The following is a 17122-nucleotide window of genomic DNA, read 5'->3' on the forward strand; positions in this document are numbered from 1 at the left end:
GTGCTGTGTTGACCTGCCTTTATGTATGGATCTATTGTTCAACTTCTTTTTCCTTAAGTTTAATATGAGCCTTAAGAAGCCTACATACACCAAAGTGAATAAAAAAAATACTTTTTATTTTTTTGTAGTATCTTAAGAATATTTTTCTAAAATTTCCATTCAAAATGTGCAAGAATAAAAAACTTATAGTGTTTTAAAGAGATAGGCATACGCTGAATTAAACAAACTAAAAACTTTAAACGCGTTTTCTTGAAACAAACTGAAAACTTTAAACGTTTTCTTGAAACAGTGTTTTTTAAATCAGTATCCCCAAAATATTTCAAAAACGATAAGAAGTAAAGAAGGCTAATGAGAGTGTTGCGCAATTATTTTTGTGCGAAAGTGAGTCAATTATAGACCAAAAATCATTTAATTGAACGTTTCGACTCTCTTGGAGTCATCATCAACAAAATTACAATAAAAAAAGCATCTTTCTAATAATTAATAGTGTAGTCATCGTCGATTCAATGGTTGTCACTGCCGGTTTGTTGAATCCGAAGTGCAACTTTCCAACGTGTTAAGGGGGAAGGACTTGATCACCCATCAAAAATCGATGACGACTAACGAAGCCATGGATAAAGTGCTTAAAACTTATAATTATCAAAAACGGTATTGAAAATGCCGCAGTCAGTAAGAGATGTTTCCAATATAGCGGCTAACAAGAGACTGATTTCGAAAACAAATTGATAGATTAAATTCCTTTTTTTTTTAATTTATTCAGCGTATCTATTTATTCGGCAGAAAATACGCAGTCTTTATCGTAGAAGATTCTTTTTTTAGATCTAAGCTTCTTTTCAATAGTTAAAAAACCGATTTTTTTAAATATTTATTTGGGCTTTTAAATTCATATAAGTGCTATTTTGTAATAAATTTTACAACACAAATTTTAAAAAGTAGTTATAACAAAGACTAGATTTAACTATATATTTCAAGAATATACTGCATTTTTGTATTTCGAATAAAAATCGTAGATATTACAATAGGTACCACAAACAGCTATAGCAGTTAACATACTTTACAGTTAATATACAGCACTCAACATCACTTTAAGTTTTTAATATTTTTAAATTTAAAATTAGATTTTATTAACAAAACTGTATAAAAAATATTAGTACAAACTCCAATTTGATACCTCTAATACGTTCGAAGAAAAAAAATTCATAAATATAGGGCTATTTTTTGTGCTTCTAGGTGTATGTAACCCTTAATAGGAAAATTCTGGGCACAGGGAATTTAGGTTTCTTTCAAGCTTGGCCTGGCTCTAACTCCTTAATTAAGCCTTAATACAGTTTTAGCATCTTAGGACTAAGCTTGAAATAAAGCTTAAGCTTTGATGCAACTTTGGAAAATATATATAGGATGACGATCGGACTCAAACCTAGTCTCTGTTGATCGATTTGACTGTTTTCACCATTCTTAAGCACAAAGCATAATTCACATAGTTCATGTGTAGTGTGTGTGTGTGTGTGTGTATAATAGATTATTTTACGCGTAAATGTCCAACCTTTGGATAATACATTATTAAACTCATAATTTTTGTTATACAAATGCTTCATACATAAGTATGCATACTTGTAATGTTGTCTATAATAATATAATTTAAAATCTATAAAATAAATCTATAATCTATAAAATAACTGTAAAATATATATAAATATTTCTCCTTCTAGTCAATCTCAAAGATCGTGGTTTAATAAGTTTTGATTTACGATTACTTATCTATAAATTAAATGTGGTGTCACAACCATTTCATGCATGATCCACAGTGACTGTCTTGATACAGATACTTTAATGATTTCTCATTGCTTTTCGAGAAGTAATAATTAAAAATCTAATTAAAAATCTAATGTATTCTATAATGGATTTAAACCCGAATCTTTGCACAAAATAGATCCGTAACTCTTATTTCACAAACATCACATAATATACGTATACATACAAATATTATACATACATACGTACATATATATATTATAAATATACATACATACGTACACACATATATATATATATATATATATATATATATATATATATATATATATATATATACACACGTCGTAGGCAAATAGCAATTTTAGGAAAATAGTAGCTGACTAGGCAAATAGCATTTGCCTGATCAATAGCTTAGAATTAAAAACACTAAATGCCTGCTTTAAAAACACAAAAATTATGCAATTTATTCTAACCTAGACTAACCTAACCTAACCAGGCAAATGCTATTTGCCTAGTCAGTTACTATTTTCCTAAAATTGCTATTTCCCTGTGACATATACATATGTGTGTGTGCATGTGTGTGATAAGATCACTATAAAAAATATATATACTCGGATTAAAAAAACTTAGCAGTGGGATTTTTTCAAGTTGTATGCGCTTTTATTTTTTGTAATCCACTAATAATTAACAAATTTAGCTATTTAATTAGTAATCTATTACTTTTGAATTTATTGAATTTATGCTTTTTCCAAAAAAAAAATGATTCTATTATGTACACAAAATTTTAAAATGTTTGTTACATGTAGCAGATTTTTTATAAATTTGCTAAAAAAAGAAGTTTTTAACTAATTAATATTTAAAAAAAATAAAAATTAAAACAAAAATTAATTAAACTAAACAATTTTTTTAATTCTCTAAAAAATAAAAAGATTTTATCGTGTATGAAATATTAAAATATTTGTTATTAGAGTAAATTTTTTTATAAATTTTTCAAACAAATGGCATTTTTGAGAAATCATAAATTCTGTATAATTTAATAAATAATTAAAAGAAAAATCACACATAACTTTAATAATTTCACGTATATTTCAATGTAAAAATTTCAATTTTTGTGTTTATTCCACAATTTATGGTATCAAAGTTATACCAAAAATTTTTCAGTTTCTTTTCTATAAATTTCTCTATAAAAATAGTCGATCTCTGACTTTTGCATGAAAATTTTGACTTTCTATTATTTTGAATGTTCTATCAGGTTTGTGTTCGGAAGAATTACTCAAGTGTTCCTATGTGTCATTTTATCCTTATTGTTCACTGAATATTAAAATACAATGATACGTGAAGGTAATACTTTTGTGCAGGTGGAGGTAATACTTGTACTATTATTAAACTTTAATTGATTTTTGAATTTTATTGAGTTTGACCCATTTAAAAAAACCCATTTAAACTCACTTAAAAAACTCAACTACAAAAACTGACTCAATGGTGGGTTTTATGGAATTGGACCATCACGCTAAACCCTACAGAAATGTATATATGTGTATGTATAAACATATTGCTGCAAAATTATAAATTTGTTCCATAATTATCTAGATAGATAATCAAATTCAAACAATGACATAAAAATTATAATTTAAAATAAAAATCAAGTAATATTAAGCTTTAAATATGCATATATGTCTATAAAACATCAAAATAATAAATCATAAAATAGTTTGTATGTTCAGCAGAAAAAGCAGCTTCGTAACTATTACAAGATTCTTTAATACAACTAATTATTTTCTTCAATTCCCTAATGAATTTAAATGTATAAATCAATTGTATTAAAAAATTTTACAATAGTTGCAAATCTGATTTTTCTTTTGAATACAATCATTATTAATTTTTCTAACGTAAAATCCAAAATCAAATCCTAAAGGCTAAACTACTATATGCCATTTCCATTCCACTGTTTTTTGCTTTTTGCTTATTACCTTTTTCTTCTTTGCATACTATTTTATCAACAATTGTATCTCTTGTCCTTTTTGAAAGTTGTTAATTTTTATCTTGTCAATTTCAATAAAACAGTGTGTAAAAAAGCAAAAAGACAAGACAAAAACAAGAAACAAGAAGCAAAAAGCATTGTAGATTAACCTTAAGGCATTTTCAAAACTACTTTTGCATAAGAAATGTTGAGACATTTTGTTAAACGTATTTTAGATGTCTTATGACTCAATTTTAAGCTTGTATCAAGTATGGAATAAAAATTAAATTAAAAGATTAGAACTTGACTAATTAAATAATTTTAATTTTAATCTATTTTGTTCTGATTGGTTGAATTCTAATTTCCAACTTGTGATCCTCAATTTTCAATATGTCTAATACATAGTTTAATAAGAGCTTCAGACTGTGTTGTTTAGATTCTTATGCTTAGATCGGTTTGCACTAATATAGCTAAACTTTAAAATTTGAACTGCATTCCAACACACATTGCCAATATTAAAACAATCTACAATTCACGTTACATACTGTAGACTTTTAATACTTTCAGTGAATTTCGGAACGAAGCTTCCTTTGAAACTAATTCTTGGAAAGATAGAAGACAAATTGAACAGAAATTAGAGTTAATCTACACTGATGCAAACGATTCTTATTTACTTAAATTTTAACAATCACGCAAACTTCAGTAAAATTGTCCGTCTGTATAGTATCTCGTCAGTGATACACACCTCCTCCCGTTCCACCCCTCCCCATCACGACGTTGCCGCAGCCGATGACTACACTCCAATACACAGACACGTGTCGCGCGCGTACTATCCAACAGATTTTCTATGCATCACTTCTCTCCCGCGCGAACGAGTGCGCGCTTAATAGTACAGGGAGAACGTAGAAGAGGAGGAGGAGGGAGAATCCGCGCACACAATCGCGACTAAGCTGAGCGAACGACCGATACACACATACATACACACGAAAAGAAATAATAGCGCGAGGACGACGCGTGTTTTTTGAGTGAGGCGTAATAAATTTATACACCAGAAAATAACGACACGCATATCCATGCGTGATTTCTCGACTTCCTAGATTTCGTCGCGTTTCCTCTTTTCCTTCTAAGTCAAATCGAGATTTTAATGCTCTCGAACTCGATGTTTGCGAAAATACTCGAACAGTCGCACTCGCGTGAAAGGCATCGATCGTTGACGGATACTACGAGGTGCTCGTATCATCAATATGCGTGCCGGATGGAAACAATCGATCCGACGATCGTCGGTGATCGTCGTCGACGATCGATGATGTTGACAATGATTTCGGAGACAAATTTCGACATGCAGTCTCGGCTGTGCAAGTGCATTTTCGCACCGTCTCTGTTCGTCGAAACAACGACGACGAGGAAGTCGATGAACAATTCGCACGTACATGACGGAAAATCGCGTAATCCACTCGCTCACCTGCTGCACCAACCAGTCTGACAATTAGCCATTTTGGTTCGCCTGGCTACGCGCGCGCGCGCGCGCGTGTGCTTTCTCGACGCGGCTACTACTACTCAGTTCTTCGTATAGACGACACAACACACAGCACGAACGGCGGGCGCCGACTGCAGTCCGTCCATCCGTCACCGAGCCACTAGTGAGGACCACCAACTTCAGCCAACTCTCGCGCCTCTCGCGCAAATGGGAGTCGCGCAAACTCGGTAGGTTCACACGTATGTCAGGCTCGAAACTCCCATGCTTTAAACTAGAGACCTTTAAATTGTAATCATTCGCCATCTATAGGTGTAGTTCATAACTAATCTTCAATGGCGCGTTTATTTGAAAGTAAAATAATAATATATACTCGGTTCACAGCAACACCGACGAGAGCCTATTAAAGACCGTCAACCTTGAGTAAATTTTCGAGTCCGTCACTGGGACCCCAGGGGCCCGGCGGTAATTGAAGAGCGATGACGTTATCGACTATATGATTGTTAATACAAATATTTGAGAAATCCCTTATTACAATCTTGATTTTTTTATTATAAAAATACTTTATAAGCAAGTATGCATACTTATATTTAATAACATCATTGTATATTGCTTTAAATTTGTAATTCTTTTTGATCAGTTATTATCTCTGTCGATAATCAAACTGGATGTTAACGTCAAAACTGCAATTTTTAATAAAAATCGAGAATTTTTGGGTTACAAATACATAAGCATATCTATGAAACTTCAGGATAACAATAAATTATAAAATTAGTACTGTATTGTCAGTTTATCATTAAAAATTTAACAGTCACACAAACTCCCGTAAGGTTAGCGGTCTTCAATAGTCTCTCGTCGGTGACAGCAAGAATATATCCAGTAGGCCTATTCTGTAACTCCTTAGCGACAGTTCGGTATTGTTCACAAATTTAGGAATAGAGAGACGGAGCAATTTTACTTTAGGCAAAGAGGAACCTGAGAGGTGCTATGTCGGCCTTTTTCTTATAACGCTAAAATTCCCGGCGCACTAACGACACACATCCATTTAGGCCGGAATATGAACTACAATTACATCCATTTTACATTGTCGATAAAAATGGTTCAAGTCTGTGCTAAAATCATATAGTGGGGGTACCCACTTACAAACGTAACGGTAATGACCAATAAGCTGTAGTCGTTTCATTAATGACCTAGTTTACACCGAACACTTGACACGCATACTAACAAGTAACTTTCTATTAATTTGTTTTAATTTCGACAATACGTGTAAATGTATGCGTGATATCTATGTTTAATTAATTATCTTGATTCATATTGTACCAGCTTAATATACTATTCATTAAATTTATTACCGAAATTAAGATAATTGAATAGAAAGTTACTAAATATTACTCGTATCAATTATTCGGTGTAAACAAAGGCAATCATGAACTGTGAGTATGTAGAAAGTGGTGACTTTTCAGTTTGCAAAATTTCCTCATGGACAGAATCAAAGTTTTTGCGTGTACACCCAAGGACTTTGATTCTGTCCATGGGAAAATTTTCCAAACTGAGAAGTCACCACTTTCTACATACTTGCAGTTTATGAGTAATGAAACGACTAGAGCTTATTGGTCGTTACGTTAATCATAAACTGTAAGTATGTAGAAAGGTAGCAACTTCTCAGTTTGGAAAATTTCCCCATGGACAGAATCAAAGTCCTTGGGTGTACAGTCGTGTTGATTATAGTTGCGACACTATTTTTTAAATGCGTTTCTGAACGCGCAACTATAACGAGAACTGAGAACATGATTGGTTCTTACTTGTGGATCCAACCAATTACGTTCACCGCTCAATGAGCAAGGCTACATTCCAAAAACCATCAAAGAAAAAGTGTCGTAACTATAATGAACACGACTGTACACCCATGGAATTTGATTCTTTCCATGAGAAAATTTTCTAAACTGAGAAGTCACCACCTTTACATACTTACAGTTTATGATTAATGAAACTAGAGCTTATTGGTCGTTACGTTAATCATAAACTGTAAGTATGTAGAAAGATAGCAACGTCTCAGTTTGGAAAATTTTCCTATGGACAGAATCAAAGTCCTTGGGTGTACACCCATGGAATTTGATTTTGTCCATGGGAAAATTATCTAAACTGAGAAGTCACCACTTTCTACATACTCGCAGTTTATGATTAATGTAACGACTAGAGCTTATTGGTTGTTGCGTTAATCATAAACTGTAAGTATGTAGAAAGATAGCGACTTCTTAGTTTGGAAAATTTCCCCATGGACAGAATCAAATTCCATGGATGTACACTCATGGAATGTACAGTGCGTTGCATTGATGTCTGGGGTACCAATTTTAGGCACCACGTTTCTTTCTTGATTATTTTTATGTACATGACTGAATGCTGCGGTGATCGGCTGATGGCAGAAAGCGAGATGTAAGCGCTTATGTCTAACGATAGTTTGATAATATTTAGTTATAACCCATTAAAATAATATTTTAATATTACTCATCTTGTCTGTTCGCGCATTTAATAAATGAAACATTCAACATAACACATCTTACATCCTTAAGGCTTTTCTCTGCCTTACTCAACGTCACGTTATGTCACGTCACTTCTCTTACGTCTCGTTCTCTGCCATCAGCCATCGTTGACAGCAGCATTTGATCATGAACGCAAAAATAACTAAGAAAGAAATGTGATCCTTAAAATCGGTACCCCGCGCATCAATGCAACGCACTGTACATATTCCCAGATAGCCAAATGATTGCAAATTGTCGACAACTTGCCACAGGGTGTTTACGATAACTAATCGGATCTCGGATTGGATTGAACAATAGTATTCAACGTAAGGGTGTATTCCGAAAGTTCCATCAAAAATATCCCTTTTAATAATAAAGTTGGTAACACTGTAACTAACTACGCTGTGCTCCGTAATAAAAGTTGAGTTTGTGATTTCGTTAGTTTGCAGATACCATCAGAGAAGTTAATTTAATTTCTTGTAATTTAATTATTTATAAAATAATTTTAATAACGTATTATTTATTAAAATAATTATAATCATGTATTATTAAAATAATATTTACTAACAATAATTTTTATTTTAAAATAGGAATTAAGCAAAAAATAGATTTCCAAAAATTTTGTGAAATTAAAAATCGCAAATTTTGATTAATTTTAAATTATTAATTATAAGTAAATTAGATTATATCCGTTTGTGTACACTAATAGTGCATGATAAAATTTATTCGGTTTAAGTAGTTGGAGAGGCTACAGTAGCTTAGCTGGCATGCTTAAAATTGTTAAACTTTTATTAAATATTATTATAATATAATTTCATACTTATTTTATACAAAATCAAATAAGTGTAAGATTATAAAAAAAGTTATATCAATATTGGCAATATCAAAAAATTTAGGGTGACACTCTTTTGGACACAGCACGATTGAACACCAACCAATCATCTTGACTTATCTAACCAAACCAACGGAAAAAATCTAGGCATCGGCCGCTGTGAGTGGTGGTGTCCAATCGTGCGCACCCCAAAATTTATCCTATAAACAAACTTTGCAGTTAATTTTCAGTCTTTGGAAGTTCTTGTGCTCTTCAATTCCTATTTTACAATCAAAATTATTATCAGCAAATAATATTTTAATCAATAATACATGATTACAATTATTTTATAAATAATTAGAATACAAGAAATTAAACTAACCTTTTTGCTGATCTTTGCAAGCTAACGATAATTACAAATTCAACTTACATTACGGAACACAGCGTAGTTAGTTACAGTACTACCAACTTTATGATTAAACAAACTATTTTCAATAGAACTTTCGGAATACACCGTAAGTATAGCAAATTTCCCTAGGCTAATCGGATTGACGATCTCTGTCTCAAATGTGATCCGATTGATGACGAAAGCGTGGAGACGCAGAAGCATGCTTGAAAAGTAAGTCTCTTTATTTTTTTAAATAATCACACAAAAAATCAAAGATAAAGTTAAAAAGAATGATTTGAATTTAGATTTATTGTAATATTTTTTGTCTAAACACTAAATTTCGTTTAAATTTCTATTTGTAAAAATTAATTAATCTATTCTTAATGGTTATATCGGAAACAAATCAAAATTAATAAAACAATTATTAATTGTTACGTACAAATTAAAGCATATAATATTTTAAGCATATCATATAAAATTCCTATTTATTATAAACTTAGTAAAAATAATTTTGAAATCATTCAACATTACACATTAATCAATATTAATTTATATGTTAAAAATCAACAATGTTTCTAAAAATGTTCTTTTTATTCTTTTCCAGATCGTAAATAAACTTCAATTCCATGAATAAATAAAAATTACTGGAATTGAAATTACTGGAAAAATGGATTTATATGAAGAAGGCATTATTGAACAATATCAATTTGTGCTAACTTAAAATTTGTAAAACCTACTTTTCTTTATTAGTTGTTTATTAGAGATATATATAATAATATATATAATAATATAAAAATGGGATATACGCATCATATATGCATACAATTATTTTAATTTTATTTATGTATATTCTGTTCTTATATTATTACTCCCTAATGAACAACTAACAAAGAATAGCAGATTTTACAAATTTTAAGTTAGCACAAATTGATATTGTTCAATAATGTCCTTTTCATGTCAATCCATTTTCCAGTAATTTTTATTTATTCTTGGAGTTGAAGTTTATTTACGATCTGGAAAAAAATAAAAAAAACATTTTCGGAGACATTATTGATTTTTAACATATAAATTAATATTGATTAATGTATAATGTAGTTGAATAATTTCAAAGTTATTTTTACTAAGTTTATAATAAACAGGAATTCCGTATGATATGCTTGAAATATTATATGCTTTAATATGTACCTAATAATTAATAATTGTTTTATTAATTTTGATTTGTTTCCGATATAACTACAAACTTTAGAATAGATTAATTAATTTTTACAAACAGAAATTTAAACGAAATCCAGTGTTTAGACAAAAAAAATTACAATAAATCTAAATTCAAATCATTCTTTTTAACTTTATCTTTGATTTTTTGTGTTATTATTTAAAAAAATAAGGAGACTTACTTTTCAAGCATGCTTCTCGGTCTCCAAGCTTTCGTCATCAATCGGATTACATTTGAGACAGCAATCGTCAATCGGATTAGCCTAGGGAAATTTTCTATACCTACGTTGATTACCATTGTTCAATCCAATCCGAGATCCGATTAGTTATCGTAAATACCCCATAGACATAGGATCTATAGACCGAGCATTCGAGGAGTGGGGACGTGAAAAACTAGAAAGAGATAGCAAGCTTTGGACCACTATTCTGTCTTTGTTTAATGATGCGCGTGGGGAATCTTCACTTGTTTTTTTTTTTTTATATTTTGACGTCTACAAACGTAATAAAGAAACTGATAAATTTAACATTAATAAAACTAAGAATAAATGATTTATTTACTGAAAAGAAACATGCTTTTAATCAAGCTCCATTGATGGATCATAGAAATCAATTGATTTGTATTCTCTTAGAAAAGTTTTTCACTCTTTGTATACATCATTATGCTGCTTCTAAGAATAACAAAATTAGACAAATAAGATCTAAATTCACAAAACTCATTTTATTTAAAAATCAATAACATATTATATATATAGATATATATAAAGATCAGCAGAGTTAATTTTTTTATTACTATTATGCCATGTGCTTTAAATGTTTATTCAATACTTTATTGTGTAAATTTTAATACACAATTTTACATTATATATAATTTTATATTTTGGCACTTTTTCCAATGCTTTTCAATTCCCTTTCATTCTTTTTTCACATTCACTTACATTTCCCTTTTCTTTTTCCCTAACCTTACCGAGAGTTTCGTTACCTTTACTGTACCCCCACGCACGTCATTAGACAAAGACAAAATAGTGGTCCAAAGCAGGCTATCTCTTTCTAGTTTTTCACGCGAGAACTTTACCCCCACTCCTCGAATGCTCGGTCTATAGATCCTATGTCTATGAAATACCCACAAATATCGCTCATAAGTTGTCAGCAAAGCAATAGAAGGGGGTATCCCATAGATATATAGATTGCTGATTGCGTCGAATTTGTGACCCTAATTGAATGTCGCCATATTGGAAAGACTTTGCACACGCATGCGCATTTACCCGTAGAATCGTTTCTTTTTTTATTTTTTTTCGACAGCTTGAAAATCAAACTGTCAAAACCAGCGTCGTGAAATTTATATTAATTGGGTTATATAACACATCATCCGTAGAATTAGTTAATCTCTAGGTTAGCTTATGGGCGGGTTTTTTAATTCATCGATTAATTAATCGCATTATGCGCAAATACAACTTTGTTTTGTAAAAGCCGCATTGGCACATAATGCGATTGATCAATCGATGAATTAAAAAACTCGTCCTATTTATAAGAGTTCAGTCAAGTTGACGACACGTGCTCGAAGTGAAACAAAATCAAAAGAAAAATTGTTTACAAAAGTATTTACAGCTGTTTATGCAATAAGTTTTGCTTCTGTAATTTAAAATGGGGCCGGTGCTGCTTTTGTAATAATACAAAAAGGCACGAATCTATATCATCATATCACAAGTAAGTATTGCATTATTATATTACTTTTATTTATATGTACTTTTTATTGACGTTGTTTTTCTCTGGATTGATGGATTATTGTGATTATTATTTTAAATATATATGTACAATAATCACAAATAAAAGATCGCGTTACTTTTCTGCTCTTTTCGTACAAGTTACATCTGTAAATGCGCGCCTTAAGGCACGTATTGCGCATGCGTGAGCAAAATCTTTCCAATATGGCGACATTCAATAAAGTATGTACACCTAAGGACTTTGATTCTGTCCATAGGAAAATTTTCCAAACTGAGAAGTCACCACTTTCTACATACTCGCAGTTCATGATTAATGAAACGACTAAAGCTTATTGGTCGTTACGTTAATCATGAACTGTAAGTATATAGAAAGATAGCGACTTCTCAGTTTAGAAAATTTCCCCATGGACAGATTCAAAGTCGCTGGGTGTACACCCAAGGACTTTGATTCTGTCCATGGGAAAATTTTCCAAACTGAAAAGTCGCTATCTTTCTACATACTTACAGTTCATGATTAACGTAACGACACAGAACATATACTATGAGAAATGAAAGCTCTGTACTTAACATGGGAAACAAAAAAGCACTGCCATCTGGTAGTGAAGTGGGAAATTAAATGGATTGTAGAAAGGAGGTCAAGGAAGTCTTCAGAAAAGAGAATAGAAGAAGCTTATTTATGCAGACAATAACCATTAACTTATGCCGGAACCGGTAAAGTTCATTACTAGGATTTCAATGCTTCTGTTTACCGAGGTCTCAATAAACAGTAGCCTTGAAATTCTAGTATTGAACTTTATCAGATCCTGCATAAGTTAAATGTTATTATCTGCATAAACCATCCGTTACTCTGCATTGTTGGAGAGACCAGTTCATCAATGCTACCACACGAAAATCGAGTGAGCAGATGCTCACTCTTACCAACTTACATCAAGGCGTTTTCTGATTGGTCATTTTAACTCCCACTTTCAAGTGGGCCCCACTTTTTCCGTGTTACCGGAAACCGCTATATTAGTTTCACCCCCGTGCGTAACGACTAGAGCTTATTGGTCGTTACGTTAATCATGAACTGTAAGTATGTAGAAAGATAGCGACTTCTCAGTTTGGAAAATTTCCCCATGGACAGAATCAAAGTCCTTGGGTGTACCTGAAAATTGTGGTGAAGAATAGAACATCAGCAATCTATATACCCAGATAGCCAAATAATTGCAAATTGTCGACAACTTGTCACAAATATTCATATTAGTTGTCAGCAAAGCAACAGAAGGGGGTATCCTCTTACTATTACGTTCTTGCCAGCAATAGTTTTTAAAATATAATACCAGCAAGTTTCCAACAACTTATCAGCGTTATACTTAGTACAAGTTATAAATGGGAATTGTTGCTCACATGTTGCTATCATGTTGCTCGCAGATTGCTATAAACAATTTTTAAAATATAGTAATGGCAAGTTCTAAACACAACTTACCACAATATAATAACACAGATTGACTTCAATAATTTTTCTACATTTGCTCGACAATAAAACTCAGCATATTGATACTAAATTGACTAAAACATTTTTGTCGCATTAAATAAAAGGCAACGTAATAGCAATTAACAAGCAATTTAATCTGCGCGATGATTTGCTTTAGATTGAGTTATCAGTTTTGCTATCTGGGTATCTATGGGGTTCTCTTTTCAGTATAGGCTTGTTTCCTATTCCTGCACTAGACTGCACTGAAATGTTTCTTCTTGCTTTCACTAACTTTCAAATATATATCTATTTCATTTTAAGTGCACACTAATTCAGGAAGTTCAGGAACAGAAAACAAACGGCATGTTTTTGTCAGTAATAATTTTCAAAATATAATAATGGCAAGTTTCCAACAATCTATTGGCAATAGACTTTAAACTAAGTTTTCAGCAACTTGCTGGCAACTGGCGCGCAACACGTCAGGAATCCTTAAAATCTAAACAATGGGTAGGAAACAAGTGTTGCTGTTAGATTGCCCTCAGATTGCAGACAATGCAAGAAACTTGTAGAAAATCCGTCGGCAATCTGATGACAACGATTTTCAGCAATTTGTGAACAACTGACGTGCAACATATTGTGTTTTTAAATTGCCATCATGTTATAAACAACAGGTAAAAAGATTTTTAATCCTTTTCATATCCCTTCTATAAATACCATATAGATCTTGTTACAAAATCTGTGTCATATCAAGACTTATGTTCAACACATAGAGCAGATCAGTGAGCGCTTAGTGAGTTAAGAGCAAAACTATGTTCCAAAACTTATAAAAAAAAGTGTTGCAACCTTTTAGCTCATGACTGTATATACGCATACCGACGGAATCGGTATCTCTCCACGCGCGACACGCGGCTTCTACACATATACGCGAAGCGCCCACATACATACCCAGATAGCAAAACGTGATAACTCAATCTAAAGCAAATCATCGCGCAGATTAAATTGCTTGTTAATTGCTATTACGTTGCCTTTTATTTAATGCGACAAAAATGTTTTAGTCAATTTAGTATCAATATGCTGAGTTTTATTGTCGAGCAAATGTAGAAAAATTATTGAAGTCAATCTGTGTTATTATATTATAGTAAGTTGTGTTTAGAACTTGCTATTACTTTATTTTAAAAATTGTTTATAGCAATCTGCGAGCAACATGACAGTGTAAGGAGGCGGCCCTGAGCACCACTTAGCAGTGGGAGAAGTCGTTCGAAAGTCGGAGCGCCGAGCGCATGTGATTTGGCGAACAGCGATCGCTCCTGTAGAGCCGCGCGCAGGTGCTAGCCCCCGTTTCCGGAAAAGTCAGATTGTAACCGGAGCGGAGCACCGAGACACTCTCGATCGTGTCGCCGTGCGGACATGGTAACCGCGAGTCTGTTGAACCAACTGTATAAGGAAATAAAGTGTCTTGCCAACCATTAACCACGAGTCGATTCATACCATCCTGAAAGTCTTACAATTTCTCAGAAGTGGGATCGGCCCCACTATCCCATGCCGTGTCGGAAATAAGAACTCTACGTCGTGTAAAGCCGGGGAAAAACCGGCGCCGAGTGTCGTGCCGAACTGATAGCGTGGAGCTTATCCCTATCGTGTCGAGTCGAGATCCAGTCGGTAATCCTTGTCGTCCGCGAGTTTGAGGAGCGGGATATCTCTCGTTATCCGCGGAAGTGTCGAGTATAAAATTCGTCGAGTCGTTCAGGCGCGCCGCGCGGGAACCCGGTACCAGCGGTACCGAACGCGCGCGAATTCCTGCCGAGCCGGCACGCGCGGACCGCGTGATAACGGGTGTGGCGCGGTGCAAAACACCGTTTTGGAAGTCAGGCCGAGAGGTGAAGGCGCGTGCGAGTCCGGAAGGTTTTAGAACGCGATAATAGCATCGGGAACAGTGTCATCCTGAAGGTGCCTGCCACGAATCGAGACGAAATGGAAAATGCGCCAATGGAGACGCTCCAGAGGGAAGCGATCGCTTGCGGCATTCCATTTACACCAGACAGAGTGGCCTTGATGGAGGCGATCCTCTCCTACCGGGAGAGGCACAGGCCACCCGCGATCAGCAGCGGAGTAACTAAGGGAGCGGGGACCTCAGGAGAGGCGGCCGCCACAGAGCAGCAATCCTCGGACGGGCTTACGCAACTCATGGCGCAAATGAGGCGGATGCAACAAGAGATGTTGCGTCAACAACAACAGTTTATGGCGGACGTTACCGCCCGCCTGCAGCGAAGCGAGGAAGCTGCGCGCAGGGCGATCGAGCCGGTTACGGAGAACCGCCCCCCGGCAAGCGACCGGGAAGGAGCGTCGACGAACTCCTCGGCCGATAGCCCGCGCCGCTCCAATACAGGAAGGACAGATAGACTGCCGATGACCAACCCCGCTCAGTGGCTGGCCACACAGATTCCGGAGTTCGCGGGATCGAAAGAAGACAACGTGACCGTCTGAATCCGGCGCGTGGATCGGGTCGCTGAGATCCACGCAGCCACCGACGGCATGACCTTGCTGGCCGCGTCGAGTAAACTAGTCAAATTGGCCAAGCAGTGGTACGACTCGCTCGACGGAGAGGGCATAGAGTCGTGGAGTGCCCTCAAGGAGGAGCTCTCAACCATGTTCGAACCAGACGACCTCACCTACTGTGCGTTGCGCAAGGTGGAAGCAAAGAAGTGGAATCATTCGAGAGAGTCATTCGACGAATATGCCATCGTCAAAATAGCGATGATGAGCCGTCTGGAGCTCTCGGCGAAGGAGAAAATCCACCTCCTAATAGCGGGTATTACGCACACCGCCGTGAGGGCGTCCGCCCTCACGCTGGCCGACTGCACCTTGGCGCAATTTCTAAAAAAAATGAGGTGCGTCGCGGAGGGCGCAGTGGAGCCGGGGCAGTGGAGCCGGAGAGACGCCCCCCCGCACCCGGAGGCACGCAAAAACCCAAGGACAACGCATGCCGCAATTGCTCCAAGAAGGGACACACTCACAAAGAATGCCGGGAGCTGCCGTCGTGCTTCTACTGCAAGAAGCAAGGTCATCGTCAATTCGACTGCCCGGTGCTCAAGGTGAGGAGCGGAGTCCAGGACAGCCGACCGAAAGCTACCGCGGTGGCCGCCGCCGTCGTGGAGCAGCCGACAGACGACGAAGAGGAGGAAGCAGTAGTAGCGGCGGTGATCGGGGAGGAGGCGCAACTGAAGCTGTCAGCAGCATGCGTAAAGTTAAGTAATCTTTGCGACCAAACTTGTAATATCGAGGCATTAATCGATACCGGGAGCCCGGTGTTAATTATAAAATACTCCAAGTACAAAGAGTACGTCGAACCGCATCAGACGAATTTGCTGTCTCCGACCAAAAAATTAAAAAGTATATCGAACGACACCCTCAGGGTGCTGGGGGTGGCCCCCGTTAATCTAAAGCTGCAGAAGCTCGGAGACAGGAAATTCGCTGTAAAGTTATACGTTGTCGAGGATCGCGAGTTCCGAGGGGACATGCTCCTAGGCCGTGATTTTATCGCCGGCGAAAACATCGCTCAAGTACGACCTCGAAAACGCTGAAGGAGACGAGGCCGTCGCGACGGTAAATTTGTTCGATTCATTGGAATGCGAGGCCGTGTCAGAGACCAACGAACAAGCGATCCGCAACGCCGAAATAGATCACGATGCCGAGGCGAAACAACAATTGATCCAAACAATCGTCGATGTCGAAAATACCACCGTCGAGCCGATAGTCGACGACTACTGCGTAAAAGTCCCCCTTAAAGATAAGTCGGTGTACGCGTACGCGCCGCGCCGCTTTGCGCACA

General features: G+C 35.5%; 1 protein-coding gene across 7 annotated transcripts in view; it reads right to left on the minus strand.

The window, feature by feature from the left end:
• LOC105202541 (disks large homolog 5) overlaps positions 1 to 5398 on the minus strand; it is a 62981-nt gene extending 57583 nt beyond the window's left edge. For 4 of the 7 annotated variants that reach the window (XM_026139860.2, XM_026139859.2, XM_026139858.2 and 1 more), the window contains exon 1: positions 5178 to 5398. The gene's annotated coding sequence lies outside the window, so the exon portion shown is untranslated. Of the gene's footprint in view, positions 1 to 4460 lie in introns of all 7 variants that reach the window. The other 3 variants (XM_026139857.2, XM_026139861.2, XM_039448584.1) reach the window with 3 other exon arrangements.
• Between the last annotated feature and the right edge of the window lie 11724 nt (positions 5399 to 17122).

This window comes from Solenopsis invicta, chromosome 4, assembly GCF_016802725.1.
Source record: "Solenopsis invicta isolate M01_SB chromosome 4, UNIL_Sinv_3.0, whole genome shotgun sequence".
NCBI classification, from domain to species: Eukaryota; Metazoa; Arthropoda; class Insecta; order Hymenoptera; family Formicidae; genus Solenopsis; species Solenopsis invicta.